Below are 13036 nucleotides of genomic sequence, written 5' to 3'. Positions count from 1 at the left end.
CCAGCGCAGCTTGTACAAAGACAAAATTGTGTTCTGTTCTTAAATTTAAACATGAGGACAGAAAATAAAATGGAAATGTTCCAATGGATACCCTGTGTATAATTTGTCTCTTTACTCTCAGTCCCACAGCGCTTTGTGTCATGAAAATATTCCGGATGAGGGAAACTGTGAGTGCAAAAGCAACTGTACTACTCAAATGCATAAACATGAACGAGGATTCTGAAAACGAAAAGCCCAACCCAACCATCGCAATCTCAATACTCGATACTTTCATTCGGACTAACGCCTTGATCGGATTTCAATGTGCGTTTACAAGCCTTTACATAATCGGAATACTGGTAATGATCCATTTCTACTTGGATTATTTCCTGCATGTAAAACTAACCACAGAAACCCATCACTGCCCCTTTTGTTATTCTAATATCTCTGTTGTTGGCTTCCAGCTAGACCTTCTATCCTGCTACATTCCCTGAGGGCTCGGCAGAGCCTTGCCCACGTCTGGCTCAATATCAGATACACGGGCAGCCGTAGACGGCGGCTGCTTTGGCACTGCACCGCTAATTCATTGACGCTATGTGTTATTCATGCGGCTCTTTAATGTCTTCAATCAGACTTTACAAATAAAGTCCTTTAATAGCCATAAAAAGCCCACTTCAGCCTTGAACACGCTCTTTAACTAAAACAATTTAAAGCTGTTACATCAACATCAATTTGTCTGAAGCTGTTATCACCAAAATAAGTTTGGTATACAGACGCTGCCCGAATTATGAAGGATCCGGACGATCAAGTAAAAATCGTCCCGACCATTTCTCAACCGCATCAATGGATATTGATATTGTTTTTTACAAAAAAATTAACATTTCATCAAATAATAAGCTCTATAAAGATAAATAAAGTTGAGTTTAACTTACTTTTGGAAGATTCAAGAAGTCCTCCTCCGTGGTAAAAAATGCTCAGGAAAAAAAGCGATCCAACCATTTTCTCGACCGCATTCAGCTTTCATATTCCCCTTTCATTTCAAAACAAACGGATCACCTCTTATTTACTTTTCACACCAACCATAGTGAATGAATGCACGATATGTTAAACAATAAAAATATCAAAGTTGTTTCGCACTGGAGATACAGTATAGAATGTTTACACGCAAACTAGGAAGAGGAAGCGGATTTCTTCTTTGGGTTGGATGCTGGGTGACCTCTCACAGTGCCACCACATGCCGGTAGCAGCGGAAAGAAGCACTACAGTACTGTCCTGTACTTGGAAAAAGGTGCACACAATACAAAATCTAACTTAGAGCAATGTTCGGATATTTTTCCACACCCCGAAAAAAATGATCGTATCTACCGTTTTTCGTAAGTCGAATGGCCGTAAGTAAGGGAGCCTCTGTACAAGTTTTATTATTATTTTTTTTTTTAGACAAAAATTTACTTCGCTTTACGAAACAAAATCCTGTTCACGAGCAGCTCAAATGGATGCCACTAGAGACCGCTGAAGACTGCTTACCGTCAGCATCAGCTCGGACAGTTTGCGCATGCAAACTACTACAGGCAAACAAATAAAAGTGGTGTATATTTTCTGTGTTTATCTTTATTTAAAGTTAACGCAACTCTAATTTTGAGTGTACAGTAAGTGCTTACGTATCATCAACAGTCTCTCAATCTCATTCCCGTCAACTTTCACCAATTGCTCCCCTTATTAATGATTGCAAATCCTCCTTATTAAGGCATAATAATCCTGAAAAACTCAACACTGCACCAATTTATTTAAAGCAAGACAGGGTATGTAAAATACAGGGAATGTTAGCAATCTGTTGATGACTGCTACCAGTGACAGAGACGATCCTGATTATAGCAGAAATGAGCAAGACGAGATCCTGTCGGGGCAGCACAGCGGTTTGGAGGTTATCACGCAGCCCCACGGTGCAGAGGTTTAGGGTTCAAGTCCAGCTAATGCAGCCTCCCCATGCGGAGTTTGCATGTTCTACACTGTGCAGGTTTCTTTCGGGCTCTCCGGTTTTATCCCACATGCCAAAAACATGCATTTCAGTGTAATTGGCTCGTCCAAATTTTCCCTCTGTGTGAATGAGCGAGTGAGTTGTTGGCCTCTGTCTGCCCTGGAACTGTCTGGTAACCGGTTTAGAGTGTCTCTTGCCCTCTGCTCGAAGACCCCAGCATCCCTACTGAGGATAAGCTTGCAGATAATGGATGGATGGTAGGAGGTTCTTGTCCAAAAATTCATATATGGTGTACACAGTATGAAATGATCCAAAAACGTATCAAATAGGGGGATGCTTTATAAGTAGACACTCAGGCGATTACTGTCAGTCTTCCTTGCAGACTGTTGCTGATCAGGAAGGTGTGTTATATGTCTATTTATCGTTCCGCTTGATGCTTTCGGGAGCCTACCAATTACTTTTTAATGATTTTTAATGACATTCGCTCGTTAAAGTAATTCAAGCTAAGACCACAATCTAGGAAAAAAGGGGTTTTATAACAGTCTCTTAAGTAATTTTATCAGAACAACTGATGTATGAATTGAGTCATTCATTTGAGGAAAAAAATCTCTGTGCTGATTTTTAAGAAGCAGCGGGGGCGGTTTTCGTAGGCCGTGATCTTTGCCTCGAGGTAGAGGGGATTAGTGACGGAATGACTCATAGCTCGGACCACTGGGCAAGTCGTCGACTGGCCACGGAGACCAGAAGTTTGCCTTTCTCTAAATAAAACCTTCTAAAACCGCTCGTATCATCGTTACCCACTCATGTTGTCAGGTCCCAATGGGCTGAGTCAGCTCCAAATTGGGCCAACTGTAGAGAATCCGACATTTGCTACATTTAGGAGAAAATCTTACATTCGAGGCAGTTTATTTATTAGGATGCTTCTGTTTTTCAGTTTCTTCTACCGTCCTTCAACTGACGCCTCAATGTCATCATGTTTAAAAATAAAATACTCGCCTCAATTTTTGAGCCTTGGTTTGGATAGAAAATCCCACTGAGGGAATCACCTTCAAGTTTTTTTCCATTAGTATGATAAAATATTGAAGGTCTGACATGTCAAAAATTGGAAAGTAGAACACCTTATAAATCGTAATGCACACTTGTTGCTTACTTTGCTGCCACAACGTTTGGGGTACTGATTGTGTGTTAGTTCTTTGAAAATTAGCTTTATAGCCATTCGCGATGTTCGTCTTTAATCACAGAACTTTAAAGTTGCAGTCGTTGGGTACCTTGCCTCATACTAGCTTTCTTGCTAGTTGGCTCATAAGATATTTCGTTTCAGAGCGAGGTACACATTAGATCAGAGTTTACAAACCTTTTTGAAGCTGAGCGCTAATCTTTAATCATTTTTTGAGGATAATGGAAAAGAATCGTCTCCATTGTCATTAATAAAAGCATGGTGTACATTGCTTACAATCACAATAAGCGTGGCCCTCCAGGATAAATAGGATAAAAATAATATCAAAGAATATTAATAGTCACAACATAGTGCTCACTGACTGACTTAAGTTCTTAGGGCATCAGAAGGACTATTAGTTTTATATGCATTTCTGAAATAACAAGTTTTATGTGATTACGAATTACTGTTATCATGTTGTTAATTCTGCCCTGCGATTGGCTGGCAACCAGTTCAGGGTGTCCCCTACCCACTGCCCAGAGATGGCTGGGATGGGCTCCAGCCCCCCCGCGACCCTAATGAGGATAAGCGGTACGGCTGATGAGATGAGATGTTGTTAATTCTAGGTTATTCTTGGGGTTGGGGCTAAAACAGGCGAATTCAACCGCAGAATAATCTTCTTGGCAAACGGGTACAAGGAGATAACACATATAATTGCTTGAATCTGAAAATATTTATTCAGAATTATAAAAAATGATAATTTAAAGACACTGGAAACTGGAAATAGATACTAGCAATTAAAACCACTTTATACATCTTTTTTTCACTGATGAGCTATCGTCAGAACAGCCACACGAGTTACCCAGGTTTTTTCCGCGGGCATCACGTTGGACACCCCTGCACTACATCTTTTATTTGTTAGTCACAAGAGTTTATCGTCCGTCAGCTTGCCTATCAGCAATCTGTCAGTCCTACTGTCACAATATTTGTGGTCGGAAACAGAACTTGTAAAATTGTCTACTAACTCGCCGGTTACTTATCCAAGTCTTGACTAATAACCTCTTCTGTGTACACTGTAAAAAGCAAATCATAAGTCATGTCTTATAGTTCTTCCATTAGATCTGTGTCAATACGTAATCTAATTCTACTAACACATTTACAAGATCTTAAAGTATTTGAATTGGCTACTGGATTGTCCTTTTATAAGCTTTGTACAAATTAGTTAATGTTTGAACTGTTATGTCGCAAAACATTGGAGTTACTCCAGGTTCAATCTTTGCTGTAAATGGTGATTCTGAAGTACTAGTTCAAGTCATACAAGCTTTCTTTTTCAAGTTTTTTTTGGAAAGGTCCAAGGTGCGGGGTCTAGTCAACCACCTGTTGCAGTTAGCCTGGGAACCTGTTAGCTGCAAGGTCTGAATCGGTGTGTGTCTTATCGATCCCGGCGGCGGGTGGCAGTTAATCATTGCCTGATCTTTTAGCGTTAACCAGCAAAACTCGACCACGTTTTGTCGCCCATCATGTCGGAAATATAAGTTCTTTGTCAGCCTAGTTTAGAGGTAAGTGTTAGTGTGTGTGCATATAAGTTACGGTGTGAATGTATGTGTTTACTAACATTTACAAAGAATTCGTGTAAGGATATACTGAGAGGGATCAAAGGTTTAAGCTGTGGTAGATGTTTAACAATGTGATTGGCTTTTGCACTGTACTTAAGTAGTTTTAAAATAGATATACAAAAAAAAGTGAAAAATGATATAAAATCACGTTGTTAAAAGAAAGCCTCAGATGTGCTTCTAATCTCATTTTTTCCCGTTTGGCTACGATGGAAATAATACTTCTGTCAGCCGATGACTGATGGTTCTCTTAAATATTTACATTAAGTGCACGCTTGCGATATCCTGCTGAGTAATGCTTGTGACGGATGAAACTTTCTCTAGTGTAGAATCTTCGACTGTCTTCTTTTTCGCTGTTTGGGTAATAAATGTGCCCCTAAAAGTAGTCTAAAAGAATAAGAAAAGGGAGGTAAGGTGCTAAAACATGCTTGGAATGTGGAAAGTCTGCTACTCTGTAACATTGAAGTCATTATGAACCTATAGTAGACCACTAGGATACGACAATAATCCGATCTGAGGCAGGGATTTTAAAGGGGAAATTGCTGTCGGATGAAAAGCGATTTTAAAACTTCCACTTTAGAGAATTTTCATGACCTTTGAAGACTTTGTTGCTTTAATCGCCTCAGTAATTGTTCCCATCATCGATTGGTTACAGCTATATTTTAAAGATGTGTGTGCCTGCTTTCTTTCTAATCTCATATAATCTAAATCCCATTGTTCACATTGTCTTACTTCTCCCTTTAGCATCACTGCAAGTCTTGAGCCCCAGAGGAATAAAAACAGTATTATTTTATCTCACAAAATCTTTGAAGCACTCGAGATTTTGAACTGATAGAAGAGAAGAGCATTTTGGAAGAGAGTTTAGCCAATGGCATACCAGCCTCTTCACAATGCTGTGACGAAAACCAATAGCAGACTTGTATCTTTTATGACATCCACCAATAGCTAGGCACCCTAAACACGTACAGATATAGGGCACGAAACTCAGTCATACGCACAAAGACCGCAATGTTTGAATTTTGTATGTTTTGGGGCATTTGGAAGAATTGGTTCTTGTTGACGTATAGTGGGAAACATAGAACAAGTGGTCAAAACAATGGTTCAAGAAAATATTCTAATTCCTTATGGTATTGTAAAAACATTGTAAAATTACCAGCGTGTATACTGTATGTTAGAGGTGAAATTTCGGGCCGGGTTTGGGCTTAAAAAGTCAATCAGTGAGTCGGGGCAGTCTTCTCTCTCTCGCTGATTTTTTTCCCCTCTCCTTTGGGGAAGATCTGCACTGCATGGGCTTACCTTTACCCAAGCAATTATTTGAATTACTGATTTTTTACTTCTATTTAAGTAATATTTTAAGTAACAGTAATAAACAAGTAACAATACTTTTATTTGAGGAACACACTTTGGTGCTGCAGTTTCGGCACCAAAGTTCTCTTATTCAGAGAACTCTATCATAAAGAACATGCCTACCAAACTATCAGTTTGACTCCAAATCACGAAATCCAAATAAATGTTTATGCTTTGTATCCCGTTAGAGTACGCGCCGCTTCCTCTTTCTACGTCACCCATGTCAGATGTCATTTCCGATTTTTGCCAATAGCACACAAGCTTAAAAACGCTCTGGTTTTCGGACGGATATTTTACTATTTGGATGTTGTAATCTGCAGAATATGACTTTATTTTCTGTGCAAATTTGTTCAGTTTCATTTTGCCAAAATGCTCACTTTGAAGCCAAATTGTTCATTATGCTTTGGTGCCAAAGTGCACAGTTGATTTAAGGAACCAAGCCTGAAGTAAACCCAAAGCTGAGTACTTAAGCCGAAGTGCGCATTTCGGCACAGAAACGCTCACTTCTGCGCTAAAGTACACACAGCGCCGAAGGAAAGCTAAGGTGACTTTGGGGTGGGTCCCTCAAATCAAGTTAATCGGTCTGGTCGGGTTGGGTCGGACTGGATTTTTTTAAGCCCGATCTTACTGCTACTCTATGTGGAACACAGACTGGTCCTCCAACAACACTGTCTTTTAAATAGTCAGTAAAAACATTTTTTGCAGGTATTGTTCCACATCCAAATGCTATTGACGCTAACGTTAGCAGACCTGCTACTTTGGCCCCATCTCTCTGGAGACTTGCACTGTGCACCCCAAGCAGCCTATATCACTCAACTCCTGTCATTCATTCTTGTTTTTTTCTCGGATTTCTTGATGTGGTGTGGTTGGGACTGACACTTTGACAAGAGGCCCTAGTGGAATTACACCCGAAGGTCACGGTGGCAGTCCACTCAGACAGAACATTCAGCATTCCACAACTCAGGAGTTGCTTACCCCCCCCCCACGATGACATTTGACAATGACAAACCGAGCTAACACTCACTGTTTTCTTGGGCAACCTGTTGTTTGTGGCCAAATCATTTCAAAAGCCATGGTTCCAGTTTCAACCTACAATATTTTCTTGAATGTAAGGCACTAGGGCTGCGCATCGATAGCCGGTTCTAATTTGGAACCGGTTCCCCGGTTAAGCGATTTCTTGGAATCAGTAGTAAAACTCAATTTCGGTTCCACTATCGATCCCGCCCAGGTTGCGGTGCTAACGTAGCAAACGAACGCACCCCAATGCAGGGTCAAGTGACGTCGTTCCACGTGCTATTTGTTGTTGCTGCTCGACCAATCATATCAGCTGCAGAGCTGTCGCTGGCTCCCAGTAAACGGTCAAAGGTGTGGCTGTATTTCACTTCAAAAGACGATGCTCAAACACCTAGCTGGGCATTAAACTCAAAAGAATGCACTGTATTTGAGGCGCTTCGAAGACAGGAGGATTGTGTAGCCACAGTAGGTAAACAACCTAACTAGTCGGTTAGCAAGCTATGCTAGCTAAGTTTTTAGTCGTTAATTTAGCGCCACTATGTGTATCCAGCTCTCACTTCTGAATACATTTTTTATCCATGTACTAGATGGCACTGGTGACACGGCGGCTGAGTGGTTAGCGCATCCACAGCACAGTTCCCAGGTCATGGGATGGAATCCTTCTGTGGGGAGTTTGCATGTTCTCTCCGTGCTCGCGTGGGCACTCTGGTTTCCTCCCACTCCCATTCCAAAAACATGCATGTCAGGTTAATTGTCTGACTCCAATTGTTCCTAAGTGGAATGAGAGAGTGAGTGAGTTGTCTGCGGCTAGGAACCAGTTTAGGGTGTCCCCTGCCCACTGCCTGACGACGGCTGTGATGGGCTCCAGCACCCTCGCGGCCCTACTGAGGATAAGCGGTACAGATAATGGATGGATGCATAGATAGCTGTGTGGTCTGGTTTGAGCACGGGCCAGTATCGGCATCCTGCTGGACAAACTGGATAAACATTTTTTGGTACCACTACGGGGCACTAAATTTTACACACTGTCCCTTTTACAATTATAATGAGGTGAAAAACATTTGGGCTATTCAACAGAAAAATCACGCCATTCTTTGAGTGTATGTGCACTTTTTTCAATATGCTTTCTTTGTAATGGCTGAATGCTAAATTTGGCTTTTGCAGCTATATATTAATGTGCACCCTGCACAACGGAAATGATGGTAATGACCCGCTTTCACACATATTTAATTACCGCTATCAATTGTCCTTTGTTCATCCTATTTATTTAATAAAACATTAAAAACATCTGGATACTGAGCCTTGGAACCAAATTGAGCAAACTAATAGCTGGTTCTATAGCGAGCACATGTTGTCTCTGCAGTCATGAAGACGTTGACTCGGGAGTGAAAGCAGTTAAATGGGACAGAAGCTTCCAAACACATTTGTGCTGCTCGTCTTCCCCGGCGTTTCTCTCGCAGCCCCCTAATGAAGCGTAGCGTCTCATTCGAATCTCGTTTCTTTTCCCTTCGCGGTCCAAATACTCGGGGCGGCGGTGACCGCTGTGTATGCTCATTTTCAGAAGTAGAGCACGTAACTGGAGACCTAAATATAGAGATATATTTTTCTAACTTTCTCCGCTGTGTTTTGACTTTTTGATAGTACGCACGGCTGACTAATAAATATTGCTGTGTATATTGGGTTCCCTAATGAAGGAGCTAATGTGTTTATTCTGTAAAGGCAAGTGATGAATGTAGATGAGTGAAGCTGCAAACCAAATATTTAAATCAGGAAACCCCCTGCTAAGCTTATTAAATAATTTATTTAATGAGACATAATTTTTATTGCAATTTCCTAAAATGAACATGGAGGATCGTTTTAAGAAAAAGGTGGCATTTAAAACAAGATATTTTATTCGTATTTGTCAAAACCAGAAGAGGAGGAGGACCCAGATGCGTGACATTTCTCACACAAGCTTTATTTTACGGGAATGGGGCAGTTATGTACGTTAACACAAACGCCAGTGAATCGGCGATCGCTGGGCGGACGAAGTAAGGCAGAGTCCGAAGAGATCGACAACAGTTACACGAGCAGATACCGGACAGATGGGGTCGATACCGGACAGGACGGGACATACAGGATTGATATCAGATACAGGAGACTGGAGACAGATATCAGATAGGACGAGACAGTCGGGATCGATACCAGACACTGGAGACTGGAGTTCGATATCAAACAGGACGAGATCGTCAGGGACGACACCCGATACTGGAGATTGTAGCAAGGTATCAGACTGGGTGAGACAGAGAGGATCGATACCAGACACTGGAGACTAATATCAAACAGGGCGAGATAGACGGGATCAATACCGGACAGAGTCAAAATACACGTCTTGCGGGTGCGGAGGTTCGTTGACGGACTGACAAAGGGTGAGTGAGAGAACTGAGCTTAAGTAGGAGGGAAGCCAATCAGTAAACGAGCCGCAGCTGGCGCAAAACGGGCAGGGCCAATTGGGGGCAATGGTCAACCGCGACAGTATTTTAGTTTTTAGAACCCTTTTAAACCAATTATGCACTAAATCTCCAGCACCGAAAAATTATTCCGCTATAAATGAGCAAAATTCTATTTTCAGTTTGGAACAAAAGAAAAAAAACAACAAGGCTTACAAAAGACCAATGTAGTGATCATGTTTAAGGTGAGGCGAGACATGCAAAGCTGGCTTTCATTTGGGGTCGAGTCTGTGTGCGACACGGCAGTTTATTTTTTATTTTGCGCACAAGAAGGCAGGAGAGCTAGGACACTGTTAAACTGGGCGCATTTCTCAAAATAAAGTTTGTGTCCCTCTGCTTTCAAGTTTTTTATTAGCAGCTAGCTAACATTACAGAGCTAACTTACTACAGTGGAGCTGTTTCAATTTGTAAACATGTACTTTTTGTGTGACATTATGTCAGTTCGTCGATTAGTTGGCTCTTAGCTACGAATGTAGAGAGTTTAATTTACCATTATTATTAGTTTACTTTGGCGTGCAGTTGCTGCATTAAACTGCACAGTGTGGTAGCTAAAAGCTATTTATTTTTCATTATACCCTGGCATGCTACTGAACTTACAATGAGTGTGCTTGTGTTATTTGCATTTCAAAGTTCTATTTCCCTTTCATTTTGTCCTACTGGATTTTTTTAAGCACCTTAGTGACTTTTTTTTTTGTGGTATGAGAATTTGATAAATTAAACACTCAACATTAGCATCTAGGAATAAGCCTGTCAGTTATTCATCATTTTAGAGCTTTACCTTTTCTTTTAAACAGTTAGTGCAAAAACAAGTACAGTATTTACATACCCTGTACTTTTATTAAAATGATTGTCAGTGTTTTATTTTCAGTTTTCAGCCAAGCTTTTCACATTTTCGCACTTCAGTCTCAGCTTTAAATTTCCTTTTCGGCGCAATCTGAATTTAATACAACACTATAGGTTCCGGACGATTTTTTGTAAGTTGAATTTGTTCGTAAGTTGCTCCAGTGCTATATTTTGTATGTTTAAGGTTTATGCAAGTATGTTTAAGGCATGTATAAGTAACCTTATTGTTTTGTCCTAAAAAACAATCATTTCATAAAATAATATACTCTATAAAGATAAATACAGTTGAGTTTAACTTATATTTGTAAGATGCGCTTCAAGAGGTCCTCGCCCGTGGTAAAAAGTGGTCGATAAAAACCGATCCAACCATTTTCTCAACCGCATCAAGCTTTCTTATACCATTTTCATTTCAAAAGAAATGGCTCGCCTCTTCTTTACAGTTTATAGCAACCATATTGAATGGATTCACGAGATACTAAACAATAAAAATATCAAAGTTCTTAGCGCGCTGGAGATGCAGTATAGAATGTTTACACACAAACTAGGAGGAGGAAGCGGATTTCTTCTTCCGGGTGGATGCTGGGTGACCTCTCACAGCGCCTCCCGCCGGTCGTGGTAGTGTACTCGGAAAAAGGTGCACACAATACAAAATCTAACTTACAGCAATGTCCGGGTATTTTTCAACATTTTTTGGAACACAAATGGTTGTAAGTAAGGGTCTGTATTACAGTTTTTGGAACCCTTTAAAACCTCCAAGAATCGTAATTCTGTAATACCTTATCAATTTCCAGAGTAAGATGTTAGTCTTTAAAGCCACAGCAAGCTCACATTGATTTCCAGTCTTTTATTGTATGGTAAAATTGCCTACAGTCATTCTATCAGTCCCTTGTAGTCACCTTTATAGTTTATTTCCTGGCGCCCTGATAATAAAATGAGGGGCGCCGGTGTGTGCTTACGTTACATCATCATGGAACACTTCTGTCCAGTGAACTATCCATTTATCTGCGGTTACGGCGCTCAAGGCAGTTATTACAGCAGAACGTCTTTAATGTCGATGTCGGGCAGATTCCGCCACTGTTCAAATAAAGCCCTCGAGCGAACACTGATTTGCAAAAAAAATGCAAAGGCGTCGGCTTGGTAAAGTTTGTGTCACACGTAGCTACTTTATTAGCACCGTGCAAACATTGACACAATGTTGGGGTTTATTTAACTCAAACAAATGTATTTGAGACGTCATAAAATCAAAAATGTAGTTATTAAAACTTCAGCAAACAACAGAACTTATACTTACAACATAGCACAACTTTTTATGTTGCTAAGCTTGGTATTTTCAATTTTCTCTTTATTTTATTTTTAATCTTTGAAAGGACCTCCGATTCTTTGTTTCTTTCCAGATTAGAAAACATTTCAAGCTGAATCAAAGGATAAACCTGTCGGAATGTGATCAGTGGCAACTTGCTGTAGCTGGTACTTGAGCTGCGGGTTTTTCTATTTCCTAATCCATTCAAGCATGCCCTCGAGAATCCGCAGCACAGTTATGTAGTCACGAGATCGAACCTTCCTGTGTGGAGTTTGCATGTTCTCCCTGTGCTTGCGTGGTTTTCCTCCGGGCACTCCGGTTTCCTCCTACATTACGTGGGAGGAAACATGTCGTTAATTGACCCGTCCAAATTGCCAATTAATTGTCTGTCTCTGGCAACCAGTTCAGGGTGTCCCATGCCCACTGCCCGAAGATAGCTGGGATCGGCTCCAGAACCCCCGCGACCCTACTGAGGATAAGCGGTGCAGATAACGGATAGATGGATGTTTCTCTTGAGTTTGTAATTTGAATGCTGGTAAGAAATTCTATCACAATCGGTTTTGTTAAAAACTAAAAACAAGATAATCATGTGTTTTAGAGTTTTAACCTTTTTAGGGTGTTTTATTTCTGTTACAATTAATTTTTATGAACTTGAGGACGTGAATGAAGGAACAAAGATGCTCGTCTTCCCCGCATGAAGCCGCGCTTTTAATGTGCGTGCTGTCAGAATTGAGTAATGTTGACATTTGAAATGAAAAAGTGAATCTTAAATAATTCGGCACCAACACTCCTTGACGGATAATTGTCATGAGTCGTCTTTAATATTAAAACACGTAAACATGACGAGAACAGGTGTCACCAACCTGAAGCCCGAGAGGTACTTTTTAGTTACTAGTTGGTGCGATATAAGTTTGATATGTATTGCTAAAACAATACCTGATTACAATGCTGTTACTATTATGTTATTACCAGGTGGCCATTCTTAGAAGTAAGGTTAAAATTGGCTCTGTCAACCATTGAATATTTTCCTTGTATAAGGGCACTGACTGAGTTGCATAAAGAAATTATATGCTTGTTTTAAAAAGAATTGGTCATGTATTTGAAGACACTGATTATGTAAATAATTTCTGATGCCAGTAAGAAATCACATTTATCAGAAAATGGAAATCACCCATCACTGCCCATGCGCACGATGTTGGTGACCCCTAGTCTAGATGTACCTAACGTTCAACAGGAAGTCATTTATTTAGGCTTGAAGCAGCCATTTTGGACATTTTAGACTCGCGTATAAGCTGATTGTAGAATGAAATACAAGACTGA

The 13036-nt window shown here is 40.5% G+C and overlaps 1 protein-coding gene across 8 annotated transcripts in view; it reads left to right on the top strand.

The window, feature by feature from the left end:
- LOC148362919 (pleckstrin homology domain-containing family A member 7-like) overlaps positions 1–13036 on the top strand; it is a 154541-nt gene that overhangs the window by 44267 nt on the left and 97238 nt on the right. Inside the window, exon 1 of one of the 8 annotated variants that reach the window (XM_088340516.1) lies at positions 4526–4669. The exons of the other annotated variants lie outside the window; for them this stretch is intronic. The gene's annotated coding sequence lies outside the window, so the exon portion shown is untranslated. Of the gene's footprint in view, positions 1–4525; positions 4670–13036 lie in introns of those variants that run through there. 8 annotated transcript variants of the gene reach the window in all.

This window comes from Urocampus carinirostris, chromosome 7 (genome assembly GCF_059441175.1).
Source record: "Urocampus carinirostris isolate Australia breed hairy pipefish chromosome 7, RoL_Ucar_1.0, whole genome shotgun sequence".
Classification (NCBI taxonomy): domain Eukaryota; kingdom Metazoa; phylum Chordata; class Actinopteri; order Syngnathiformes; family Syngnathidae; genus Urocampus; species Urocampus carinirostris.
Note: the sequence above shows the minus strand (reverse complement) of the source record. Positions and strands in the feature narration are given on the sequence as shown.